The sequence below is a fragment of the Eleutherodactylus coqui genome, chromosome 4, assembly GCF_035609145.1.
Source record: "Eleutherodactylus coqui strain aEleCoq1 chromosome 4, aEleCoq1.hap1, whole genome shotgun sequence".
In the NCBI taxonomy this organism is placed as follows: domain Eukaryota; kingdom Metazoa; phylum Chordata; class Amphibia; order Anura; family Eleutherodactylidae; genus Eleutherodactylus; species Eleutherodactylus coqui.
The window spans coordinates 87402170-87415646 of NC_089840.1; positions in this window are offsets into that span (position 1 = coordinate 87402170).

A 13477-nucleotide genomic window follows, 5' to 3' on the forward strand; every position below is an offset into this window, starting at 1 on the left:
GCGCACACGCATTAATGTACGTCTCATTAACTATAGCGGCCTGGAGCACCTCATGTGTTCTACCATTAGATGGCGCGCACATGCATTAATGTACGTCTTATTAACAACAGCGGCCCGAAGCACTGACATGTGTTCTACCACGAGACGTCGCGCACACACATTAATGTACGTCTAATTCCCAACAGCGTTGTGTGTTCTACGATTACATGGCGCACGAGTGCACATTAATGTATGTGTCATTAACTACAGGGGCCCAGAGGACCCTCATATGTTCTACCACTAGATGGCGCACTCACGGATTAATGTACGTCTCATTAACAACAGCGGGCCAGAGCACCAACATGTGTTCTACCACTAGATGGCGCACGCACACATTAATGTACGTTTCATTAACTACAACAGCCTGGAGGACCATCATATGTTCTACCACTAGATGGTGCGCACACGAGTTAATGTACATCTCATTAACAACAGCGGCCCGGAGCACAGACTTGTGTTCTACCACTAGATGGCGTGCGCACGCACATTAATGTACGTCTCATTAACTACAACAGCCTGGAAGACGATCATGTGTTCTACCAGTAGAAGGAATGCGCACACGTTAACGTATGTCTCATTAACTACAACGGCCCGGAGGACCATCATGTGTTCTACCACTAGATGGCGCGCACACGCATTAAGGTACATTTCATTAACAATGGCGGCCCAGAGGACCATTGTGTGTTCTACCATTAGATGGCGCGCACACGAGTTAATGTACGTCTCATTAACAACAGTGGCCCGGAGCACCGACATGTGTTCTACCACTAGATGGCGCACACACACATTAGTGTACGTCTTATTAACAACAGCGGCTCGGAGGACCGTCATGTGTTCTACTATTTGATGGCGCGCACACACATTAATCTACGTCTTATTAACTACAGCGGCCCGGAGGACCGTCATGTGTTCTACCACTAGATGGCACGCACACACATCAATTTACGTCTCATTAACTACAACAGCCTGGAGGACCATCATGTGTTCTACCACTAGATGGCACACACATTAATATACGTCTCATTAACAACAGCGGTCCGGAGAACCATTATGTGTTCTACCACTGGATAGTGCGCACAAACATTATTGTGCATTTCATTAACAACAGCGGCCCAGAGGACCTCATGTGTTCTATCACTAGATGGCACGCACACACTTTTATGTACATCTTAGTAATAACAGACCGTAGGACCATCATGTGTTCTACCACTAGATGGCGCGCACACACATTAACCCCTTAACGACCAGCCCATAGTGTTTTTACGTCCTCCCAAAGTGGGCTTTATTCTCTGAGGATGTAAAAACATGTGTACTGCAGAGAATAAAGCCCCTCGGGCTCTGGACGTGACAGCTCCATGCTGTCGGTGTCCGCAGGTAGCCGACAGCATGGAGCTGTCATCCCGGGCTGTTCGGACCCCCCCCCCCCCCTGGCATTGTGATTGGTGCTATCCAATGGATAACGCCGATCGCAAAAAAGTAAATAAAACTGCAAAAAAAGTTAAAGATTCAGCTGCCCTGATGGATCCGATCCATCGGAGCAGCTGAAATTACTCACCGAGGTCCGCTGCACGACTCCCCGCTGTCCCGATGCTTCGGGCGCCGTAGCTGTCCTTCTGCGCATGCGTGCCAGGCGGCATTACGTCAGCCGCATGCGCAGAAGGCCCGGCGGCGCGGGAGACTTAAAATCTCCTGGCTCCCGGCTCCTGTAGGTAGCCGGGAGGCAGGAGATGTCAGCGGGGACCGCGGTGAGCAGTCCCCAGTACCGCGATCGTCGTTATCCAATGGATAACGACGATCGCGGAAAAGTGAAAAAAAGAAAAGTTTCACCTCCCCTCATGGATCGGATCCATAAGGGGAGGTGAAAATACTCACCTCAGGTCCGCCGATGTCCTCCGGCCGGTGTCGGGACCCCCGCTGGCTTCTGCGCATGCGCCGATGTGGCGCGCATGCGCAGAAGGCCGGCGAGCCCGGCAAATTCAAAATCTCCCTGCACCCGGCTGTCACAGATAGCCGAGTGCAGGGAGATATGACTGGGGACCGCTGTATGCGGTTTCCAGTCATATGATCACCGTTATCCATCAGATAACGGTGTTCATATAAAGTTAAAAAGTTTAAAAAAAAAAAAGTTAAAAGTTAAAAAAAGTTTAAAAAGTTAAAGTTTCATCTCCCCTTCCGGATCGTATCCATAAGGGGGGATGAAATTACGTACCCAAGGTCCCGGATTTGTTCCCTGATGGGATGTTGATCCGCGGACCCTACCCCAGCTTCGGCGCATGCGCCCGTCAGCATGATGGCGGACGCATGCGAAAAAGTGAAATATTGCCCAAGAAATGTAAAATCTCCCTGCTGCTGGCTACCAAAGGTAGCCAAGAGCCTGGATATGTCACTGGGAGCCGCGGTATGCGGTTACTGGTCACATGATCGCCGTTATCCAATGCATAATGGTGATCACGTAAAAGTTCTTTAAAAAGTGGCAGTTTCATCTCCCCTCACCGATGTGATCGGTGAGAGGAGATGAAACATCTTCTCGGAGGCTTCCGCATTTCAATCCAGATGTGATTATCCTCCATGGACCCTTCCGGCTGCTGCGCATGCGCCCGCCGGCAAAATGCCGGACGCATTCGCAGGAGGCGGAGAGCCCGGGAAATTTTAAATCTCCTTGCTCCCAGCGACCAACGGTCGCTGAGTGCTTGGAGCAGTGACCGGCGGCCTCGCTGAGCGGTCCCTGGTCACGTGATGAAGTAGCGATCTAACATTAGGCCGCCAGGAATTATGGGTTCTGCATGCGCTTGATCAGCGGTAATCCACGGATCAATCGCATGCATTGGATTACACAATTCCCCCCAATTAGCGGGTCGGAATTACGGAATCCACTCGCAGAAACAGAACACGGCATGCTATATTTTACCGTGAATATCTGCGACCTAGAGCCCATTGTGCTCTATGACCGCGGATATACCCGCAGCCCATATGCAAATACATTGTGTACGGGCTGCGGGTACCCGGGTCATCTCTAAGCGACGGCGCAGGAAATGCAAACAAAAAAAAAAGTACTGCGCATGACCACCTGTGTGAGTAGGCAGTTATGCGCAGTACATTACGCGGCCGTACGCAGGGTCACAGCCGGGCTCACAGATGAGATCCGCTGCGGGCTTCCGCAAGCGGATTCTGCATATGGCCATGTGAGCCTGGCGTTATTCAGACCGCTACCTGTAATACATAATTTACAAGAAGCCCCGGGAACGCTTACCTTCATGCAGTTCCAGGAGCAGCTTGTTGAGCGCATTCTGTGTGAGACCGCTGCACCGCAGCAAAATTACAAAGCCTCACAGAGCGCCACTTTTTACACCCCATCCCCGCCACTAAGGTTAAGAAATGACCCCCAAAATACATGAGAGGAGGGGGGATACCCGGTTTTCTTGCCCCATGTGCCCATCCCAAGCAGCCTCCGTAATTACCCCTGTCTTCGGACATAAAACGCAGTTTATATTATTACCTTTATCTAATATTTAGGGAATGCCAAAAAATGGGGATGGCAGGGGTGGGGTGGGGGGGGGGGATTATTTTTAGGAAGTCAAATTTTTTTCCGTTTAAGTGGGCAATGGGGCCTGGAATTTATTCAGTTCTGCCCTGAAATCCAGCGTGCATTCCCTCCATTATGAGCCTAGCCATGTGTCCTGTAAGTAGATTAGGGCCACAAGGGGTATGTTTCTGAACACGGGACAAACGGGGGGATCCATTTTGGGGTGAACGTCTTCATTCCTATGTACACTGTACAAAAAAAACAGTTTTTAAATTGACAAAATTGCCAAAAAATGAAAATCATACTTTTTTCCTTTTGCTTTGCTTAGATTCATTCAAATACTGTGAGGTCAAAATACGCAGTACACCCCTAGATGAATTTGTTAAGGGGTCTAGTTTTCAAAATGGGGTCATTTGTGGGGGTTCTCTATCGTTTTGGCCGCTCAATGGCTCTACAAATGGGCAATGGGGAGTAGAATTTATTCCGTTGTACCCTGAAATCCAACGGGTGCTCCTTCCACTATAGGCCTAGCTATGTTTCCTTTAAGTAGATTAGGGCCACAATGGGTATGTTTCTGAACACGAGACAAACAGGGGTATCCATATTGGGGTGAACGTCTTCATTCCAATGTACACTGCACAAAAAAAACCTGTTTTTAAATTGACATAATTGCCCAAAAAATGAAAATCATAATTTTTTCCTTCTGCTTGGCTTAGATTCATTCAAAAACTGTGACGTCAAAAAAGTCATCGTACCCCTAGATAAATTCGTTAAGGGGTCTACTTTTCAAAATGGGGTCACTTGTGGGGGTTCTCCATCGTTTTGGTCACTCAATGGCTCTACAAGTGTGCAATAGGGCCTAAATCTCCTTCAAGCAAAATTTCTGTTCCGAAAGCCACCGGTTGCTCCTTTCATTTTGGGCCCCATTGTGCATCCAGACGTAAGATTAGGGCCACAATGGGTATGTTTCTGAGCATGAGACAAACAGGGGTATCCATTCTGGGGTGCAAATCCTAATTTTCATGTGTACTATAGAAAAAAGTCCTGTCTTTAAAATGACATATTTGCAAAAATATGAAATTTTAGTTTTTCTCTTCTAAATCGCATTGACTCCTAAAAAAAACTGTGGGGTTAAAATACTCATGACACCCCTCAGTGAATACCTTAAATGGTGTAGGTTTTAAAATGGGGTCACTTGTGGTGGTATCTATCATTTTGACTCCTATGAGCCTTTCCAATCTTGGTTTGGTGTAGGAAAACAAAGTGTTCCTCAAAATGCTGAAAAGTAATGTTAAATTTGTACGTCTCCTAAATGGTTAAAAAAAAAGGAAAGTTTTTCCAATGTGCGCCCAAAATAAAGTAAACGGATGGAAATATATATCTTAACAAAAATTTCTATATTATGTTTGCACATATTTGAGATATTGCAGTTGGAAATGTGAAAAAATGACGATTTTTTCAAAATTTTGCCAATTTTGGTTCTTTTTTCAATAAATAAACACAATTTCTATCAGTCTTTTTTTCCGCCTAGATGAAGTACAACATGTGGCGAAAAAACAATGTCAGAATCGCTTGGATATGCAAAACCTTTCTGGTGTTTTTCCATGCTAAAGTGACACGTGTCAGATTTGCAAAATTTGGCCTGGTCATTAAGGCGCAAACAGGCTTGGTCACTAAGGGGTTAATGTGCATTTCATTAACAACAGTGGCCCAGAGAACCGTTATGTGTTCTATCACTAGATGGCGCACACACACATTAATGTAAGTCTCATTAACAACAGTAGCCCAGAGAACCGTTATGTGTTCTACCGCTAGATGGCGCAAACACACACACATTAAAGGGGTTGTCCCGAGAAAGCAAGTGGGGTTCAGCACTTCTGTATGGCCATATTAATGCACTTTGTAATATACATCGTGCATTAATTATGAGCCATACAGAAGTTATTCACTTACCTGTTCCGTTGCTAGCATCCTCGTCTCCATGGTGCCGTCTAATTTCAGCATCTAATCGCCCGATTAGACGTGCTTGCGCAGTCCGGTCTTCTCCCTGGTGAATGGGGCCGCTCGTGCCGGAGAGCTGGTCCTCGTAGCTCCGCCCCGTCACGTGTGCCGATTCCAGCCAATCAGGAGGCTGGAATCGGCAATGGACGGTGCACCATGGGAGAAGACCCGCGGTGCATCATGGGTGAAGATCCCGGAGGCCATCTTACTAAGGTAAGGAAGAAGTCGCCGCAGCCCGGGGATTCGGGTAAGTACTAAACTTTTTTTTTTTTAACAAATGCATTGGGTTTGTCTCGCGCCAAACGGGGGGCCTATTTGAATTTTAAAAAAAACGTTTCGGCGTGGGACAACCCCTTTAATGTACGTTTCATTAACTACTGTGGTCCTGATGACTCATATTGTTTTTGGAATCTGATCAATAACACGAAATTTGAACTGGCCTACCATATGCCCCATCTGTGTAGAATGATTTGGGACCGGAAGATCATTTTTGCCAGTTCTAATTGTGCTGTTATGGTAAGACATGCATTCCCGGACTTCACCCATAGTTTCACCAACATAGAGTAAGCCACAGGGGCACATGATAGCATACACCACACATGTAGATTTACATGTATAGTGTCCCTTGAGCTTAGAGTTTTCCCTGTTGGTGGGTGAAAAAATGTATCGCCACGTATGATATTGTTGCAACACACACAATTTCCACACAGGAAATTGCCACACCTGGTTGGTGCCAAACATGACTGTTTCAACGCATCATGTGCGTCATTGTATGCAAGTACTAGCTTGTCTCTTAGGTTGGGAGACTTCCTGTAAGACATCCGAGGTGGTAGTTGTATCTCTTCAAGCTGTAGACTACCCCGTGACAATAGATACCAATGTTTTCTAATGATCCTCGAGCCTGTTCCACTATCAGGACCATATGTGGAAATAAAAGGAATTCTTATGGTTTTTAGTGGTTGATCTTTGGGTGTCAAGAGCTCCACTCAAGTCAAATTTCTCACCTTCGTAGCTGACCTCTTTACGAGGTCCAAAGGATAACCTCTATCCATGAACCGTCTGCACATCTCCTCTAGCCGTACATCAAGCTTGTCATTGTTGGTAATACGATGAACATGCATCAGTTGGCTCCATGGAAGTGACTCTATCATTTTACGTGTATGACAACTATCAAATCTCAGAAGGTTATTTTTGTCAGTCAATTTACAATAGATATCCGTGCTCATGAACTGCCCACTTATACCAACTAGTACATCCAGAAACTGGATGCTGGTGTTAGACCAGTTGAGCGTGAACTTGAGTTCCGGGTAAATATCATTAAGTTCATGGTGGAAGTCACTCAGTTCCTGTGGGGTACCCTTCCACAGCAAAAAGATGTCATCAATATACCTCCACCACCACCCTAGGACATTCATCCAGTATGGGAAGGTATATACAAAATTCCTTTCAATTTGATTCATATACATATTCGCATATGTAGGGGCTACATTGGACCTCATTGCGGTGCCTTACAGTTGCTGATAAAATCTACCACAATGAACAAAAAAAGTGTTGCAGAGGACAAATTCCAATAAACACAGGATGAACTGTATCTTTTTGTTCATCCAATCAGAGGCTAAAAAAGCCTCCTGGATTGCTCCTTACAAGGGGCATAACTATAGAGGGTGCAGGGGATGCGGTTGCATCCGGGCCCAGGAGCCTTAGGGGGCCCATAAGGCCTCTCTTCTCCATATAGGGAGCCTAGTACTATGAATAAAGCATTATAGTTGGAGGCCCTTTTACAGGTTTTGCATTGAGGCCCAGAAGCTTCAAGTTATGTCTCTGTGCAGCATGGTTTAGGTATGGGTACGAGTACAGATACAGATAGAGGGGGGGCCCCAGCTCACCTTTTGCATCAGGGCCCCTGAGCCTTTACTTACGCCCCTGCTCCCAACCCTCTGGGATGAGTGATGTTCGTGTACAGTGATACCACATCCAGGGTCACCAGCAACGTCCCCAGTGGGATGTTCAATGTGTTAATTTTATTAAGGAAGTCGCTGGTGTTCCTGATATATGGGTCAGTACTCTGTGCAAAGCCTCGTAAAATTCGGTCCAAAAAGTGAGAGGGATTACTCAATAGGGATTCTCTACCCGAAATAATAGGTCTCCCAGGCGGATTAGTGGGACTCTTACGGATCTTTGGTAAGATATACATGCACAGAACTACCGGATTATTAATGATCAAGAACTGGCAAAGGGCTTGGTCTAAAACCCCATCTAACAGTGGATCATTCACTAGCATGGTCAGCTCTCTTTTCAAATGCACAGATGGATCAAATTCAAGGAGTTGATATACTGTATGGTCGCTGAGTTGTCTATCAATCTCAGCCAAACAGTCATTACTATTCATAATTACTATGGCGCCCCCCTTATCGGCGCCCTTACTTGCAGGAAAGTATATATAAATGAGCCCATAGTGTCTCTTCACACCCTATATCAGATCAGACGGGAGATTATAAATACGAGGACACTTTAAAGTGTTATAGGGAATGTAAGATTTCCATGTAGATAGGTTACGTGATAAATGCTTATTATGTAATGTTCTTAAGTTTTTCTTGCAAACAAATGCTGAGACATACACGTCTTAAAACTGAAAACCACTTTCAGGCTCCGAGTCCTCAGAGGTTCCAATGCTATTAGCTTCCTTGTAGGCTTTTAGCAGACAGTAAAAGCTTGTTATTTCCAATTTATAACCCACAGCTGTCAGCATTGCCATGGATCTATGCCAGATACTAGCTGTGATCAGATGATACTAGTAGATCGCCACCCATCTTTCCATGTCAGTCTGCCACCTTTCTGGTCTGGGGAAAGATGAGTTGACCTAGACAGATGGTTGTGTATTTTCTGCCAAGCAGAGCTCATCAATACTCATCCCCCTGCAGTTCACACATGTACCTGAGGGGGTCTTTGATGTCACTTGTTCTTTCTGGGACCAGCAAGGAAACCCTTTGCTGTGATGCTAACCAAGTTATAAGGGGATGTCAATTGTTATATCCCCTAACCATTTGCCTTTCATCCTGTGTCCAATATACACAACCCAGCACACAGCCCTCATACTGGTTAATCAGAGGACGAATCAATATTAGTTATTACTGGTCATCTGAAGGTCCCAGCCCAACAGTGGTTGTATTTTTGGAACTGTGATAGCACCACAGATTCATTGCATTCACTCTCGTAACTGTCGACCCATGGAAACAAACACAATTGCGTATCTGCGAAGCTAATCATCTGTCATATATTATGTTTGGTACCCACAAGTAGGTAAATTAATGATATGAAACTTGGTGGTCATAGCTTCCCTATTGGAGTGCCTCCAATATAGCCAAAATGTTACATTTGGTTTCCATCCAGAAGACCTGCGCATATGCTTAGCCCACCCCTTAATGATGTAATAAAAAAGCACAACAGAAGTTTGACTCAAAGAAGACTTTAAAACTAAGAGGAACCCCTCCCAAAATTGTCAGAGCTAGGAGTGGCATCTAAATCTAGTCTGTCGATTCCTGTCTGCATGCAACCTGCACCCCAGGACTATTTGAAACAACTTCATAGGCTGGAATTTTCAATTTATTTTCATACTGTTTTGTGTGTTTTTGTAAATATCTGATTTTCTATATTTTTACGGAAGCATTGCCAACCCCCTTTTTAGAATAAAGACTGAAACTTTAGTGATCATCATTGAATGCTTTAAGGGATTCATAAACCCTGAAGTGTATTAATTGCATGTTGGCTAGTAGAAACTGAGATGGTTAATTCATATTTGTGCAGTCCTGTGTAAATTATACGTATTGATTCATCAAGGTGCACCCCGTAGTAGGATTCCTTCCTAAAAATTCTAATCCTTTCCATTTCCACTCTGGAACCCTTCCTATTCCCTCCCCCACTTCCCACGAAGAGCAATCTAGCATTTATTTAATAACATGTAAAGGGTTAGGCCTTATGTCCACGATCACGCACGGTTTGCAAGTGTGGAATCCCGCAGCGGTTTTCACCCAGCCATGTGGCCAAAAATGACATTATACTCACTTGTCCGGACGCTGCGGGGCTCTCCTCCGTCGTGGACGAATCTTCTTTCTTCTGCCTGGTGGATGCACCATGCTCACTTTTTTTCTTTTGATCTCCTGCTCTCCCGCGGATCTGCCGCACCTCCACAGTGACAGCTGCGGGTGTGCTGTGGCAGGGACTTCAATGGAAGTCGTCCCTGTGGGATCCGCAGGAAAATGGAGCATATGCTGCGATTGGCATGCATTAAGTTGCCCTGTGGACGCTAATGCATCCCTATGGGCTTTTAGAGCTTTGGATCTCCCGCGTGGGGCCATGCACGGATTTTATAATTAAAGTCCGCCTGTGGACATTGGGCCTCATACTTGATGCTTTGAACATGCATTGATCTATGTTATATTATTGCAAATCTAATAAAAACAGAATTTAAAACAAAAAAAACCCCAAACCCTTCTGTTTATTATGAAACTGTTCAGTAAAGTCATTTTTATAGAAAAAAATGTGTCGCTTTCGTCTGCCATCAGCGCACCACCCTGAACCCGTGTTGCATCACCACCCACGACTGGTGTTACATCTGCATCCAAAACAGAGTAAAAGCCGCACCATCACTGCAGATACAGCGCTCATCTCACCTCCCAATTCTTTCGCCTTTCACAAGATACACGGTGGTCTCTAGAGAGCGCTGCACTCATTACATGTTGTTGGGTGAAAGACTGCGCTGATAGCTTGAAGAATTGGGACATGAGGGGAGCGCTGTATCTACACTGATGGTGCGGATTTTAACCCTGTTTTTGATGCGGAAATCCTGCAGCATTTCTGCATTCCTGTGTGAACGTACCCTGAAAACAGAGGTTAAGGATTTTTAGGCGAAGGGCTAAACAGTGACTATTGGTTACAAAACACCCAAACAAAGATTTCACTATATCCCTGCTATATCACATCCTAATGTAAGTGAATGCGATCACCTTGTGACTTGCTGCAACCAAACCTGCAATTTGTGCAAGCCCATTGATTTCAATGGGTTCTTGTGCTGCGTAGATGCGCAGATGATAGAGCGTGTCACAAAATGGGAACGCAAAATACTTATGAACGAACCTATTGAAATCAATGGGTTGTATTCACTACATATTACACACACATTTTACATGCATAATATGCTACGCAAATACAGCTGTGTGAATAACATAAATACACTTGGCACCTGGGGTGCTAATGCTCAGAATCCACTCCATTGATCCTGATAACAGATGTGCAGCGTCCCATAGGGAGACCTCGGGCACCTGACATACATGGGGAGCTGGGAGGGTAAAGTGATGGCTTGTCATGGCGGCACTTACCAGACTCCTTCCCAGAGGGAAAACACGCAGCCAAGGCCAGAGTGTCACTGTAGGCCACCAAAGGCACCCCTAGGAGAGGGAATGCCAATCACACAGGATAATGGGGGTTGTAGTTGCCACGGGTGACGCCACCGTTCCTTCACACACTGATATGACCCTCGGTGGAGAATAAATGCAGTCTCAGACAGTTTCTTAGCACCACGGGTCCTTAGGAACGGTTAGGGCCTGGCAAACTTTACTTGGAAACTTGAAACAGGTAATACAAGGCAGTTCACTTATAAGCTTCACAGTGCAGGTAAACAAGCTAGTCTTTAAGGTTCAAAAAGTATTTATTTTTCTTTTATAGAAAAATTGACATATCAAATCGATAACTACAATGTCATCAACAAGCTCTTTGGTTTGGATAATAAAAGTGTTTTACATAAACCAGTCTCCTTTTTTTTATATAACGAACATTATCAAATGGCAAAGTAAGAACCTTTGCCCCCCATCAAAGAGAGTTATAAAAATATACGGGACTGGCTTGTTCCAACACTAAATTTACCAATGCTACAAATATTGTAAAACTAGAAGACAACAAGAAATTAAGAGAAAAGAACAGAAATAAGAGTAAGGGACAGTAGGGGAAGGAAGGAGGGGGAAGGGAGGGATTACCAGCCTGGCCGCCATCAAGCTATGATCTGTCAATATTCAGTCAACCTGACACATGTTTGAGATTATCAGGTGGGGGGAATACGTCCGTTAGAGACCCAGTTATTTAAGTCCGGCGTATCACAGAAGCGGTTCCATGCTGCCCAGCTTGCTATAAATTTATCACGCCTCAGTTCATCCTTGGCACATAGTTCTTCCATGTGTCTGATTGTATCCAAGGCCTCCAACCACATTGCTCTAGAGGGCGGGGTTGTAGCTTTCCAATTACAAGCTGGTCTTTAAAACGCAGTATGGCCACACGACTCTCACAAGCTGAAAGATGCACGTGTGTGAACAGTGATTATTTCTTTTGCAGTACCTCCACCCAGCCTTGGAGATGCATGGGTGTGTCAATTAAAGGGTGTACCTTTACCCAGTGATCTAGGCTCAAGACGGCCGCGTAAGAAAATTAGACAGTGAAGTACTACCTCTGCACTGGCCTTGAAAGAAGTAGTTACTTACAATTGCTGACTCTCTCCTGGGGGCTCACTCCACTCACATCCAGAACACAAGAAACACAGAATATCTCTCCTCTTCTTCCATCTTCACCACAAGGAAGCTGCAGGTGCTTCCATGTGGCTCTGTGTTTGGTGGAACTCAGGTAGATGGAACACAGGTTGAAGATGAAGACCCTTTCCAGCTCTCAAGCACTTCTATTTATATCCTCTCTCATACCACATGACATGACAGACTTGATACATTTACATGCAGGCTTTAGATTTTATTAAACATTTAACCCTTCAAGAGCTTCAGCTATGCAACGCACACACTGGAAATGACAAGACAGGCTTGCACAGTGCATCAACATAAGACAAACATATATGACATTTATGGAGGGGACTAGGATGATGTGCCGGGCCACTACCGATGTCCCATGTTCCCCTCTCATCCGCACTGTGGGCTTACTGCACCCCCTGCAGTGAGGAGGAGATCGAATGGAGCGATGGCTGATCATGTGCAATGCTGCTCTATTCACTTTAAATGCGACTGCCGAAGATAACGGAGGTACAAGCGCTCAGCAATTTCCATCAGCCCCATTGAAATGCTCTGCTATTGCTCCTTCCAATGTGATGTCACTGTGTGTGGTAGAAGCATCCTGCAGTGATAAGAAAAGGGGGACATGAGACCCCCATTCTCAGGAGCGTCAGGAGTCTCAGCAATGAAACCCCACAGATCATAGAGTTATTCCTTGTCCTGTGGATAAGGGATAACTTTAGAATTTGGGATATCCCCTAAATAAAATAGTAAATCAAGTTTAATAAAACACAAATAAAAAATATCTCCCCCCCAAATAGTCCCATCTTTACGGTTTGAAAGACTATATATATCAGAAAATAAAAGCTTTATATTTACGCTTCACTTAGAATAAAGTCATAATTCTATGCATTGGCCAAAATATAAAATGAAAGTCCCATCAAGGGTTAATTCAGTATGCAAGTGATTTCTTTCGCATGAAAGCATGGAGAAGTGGTCACATGGCTGCTCTTGTGGAGCCAAACGTCTCATAGCGTTCTTATGCTTTCATTGTTTTTTCCATTAAATCATTACGCATGAGTTAAAGACTAAGAGGCAACACACAGTTGTACATCGTGCGTGCCAGATATAGCCCTGGTATTTAATGGTATGAAGTGGACCTGTCGTCCTCCACTTGTCTTCTTGCGTGTGACGGCAGCAGGACCACCTATCATAACCAATTTCTGTGTTGTTGGGACTATAAAAAGTGGCTACGATGTTGTATCTCGACTGAGACTTCGCTGAATCATCAACTGTATCACCCTGACTGACCGTCTAGGATTGCTTGTTCTGAGCCGGCAGCCTCCAATGATGTCTATGTGAGAAAATCAGGTGG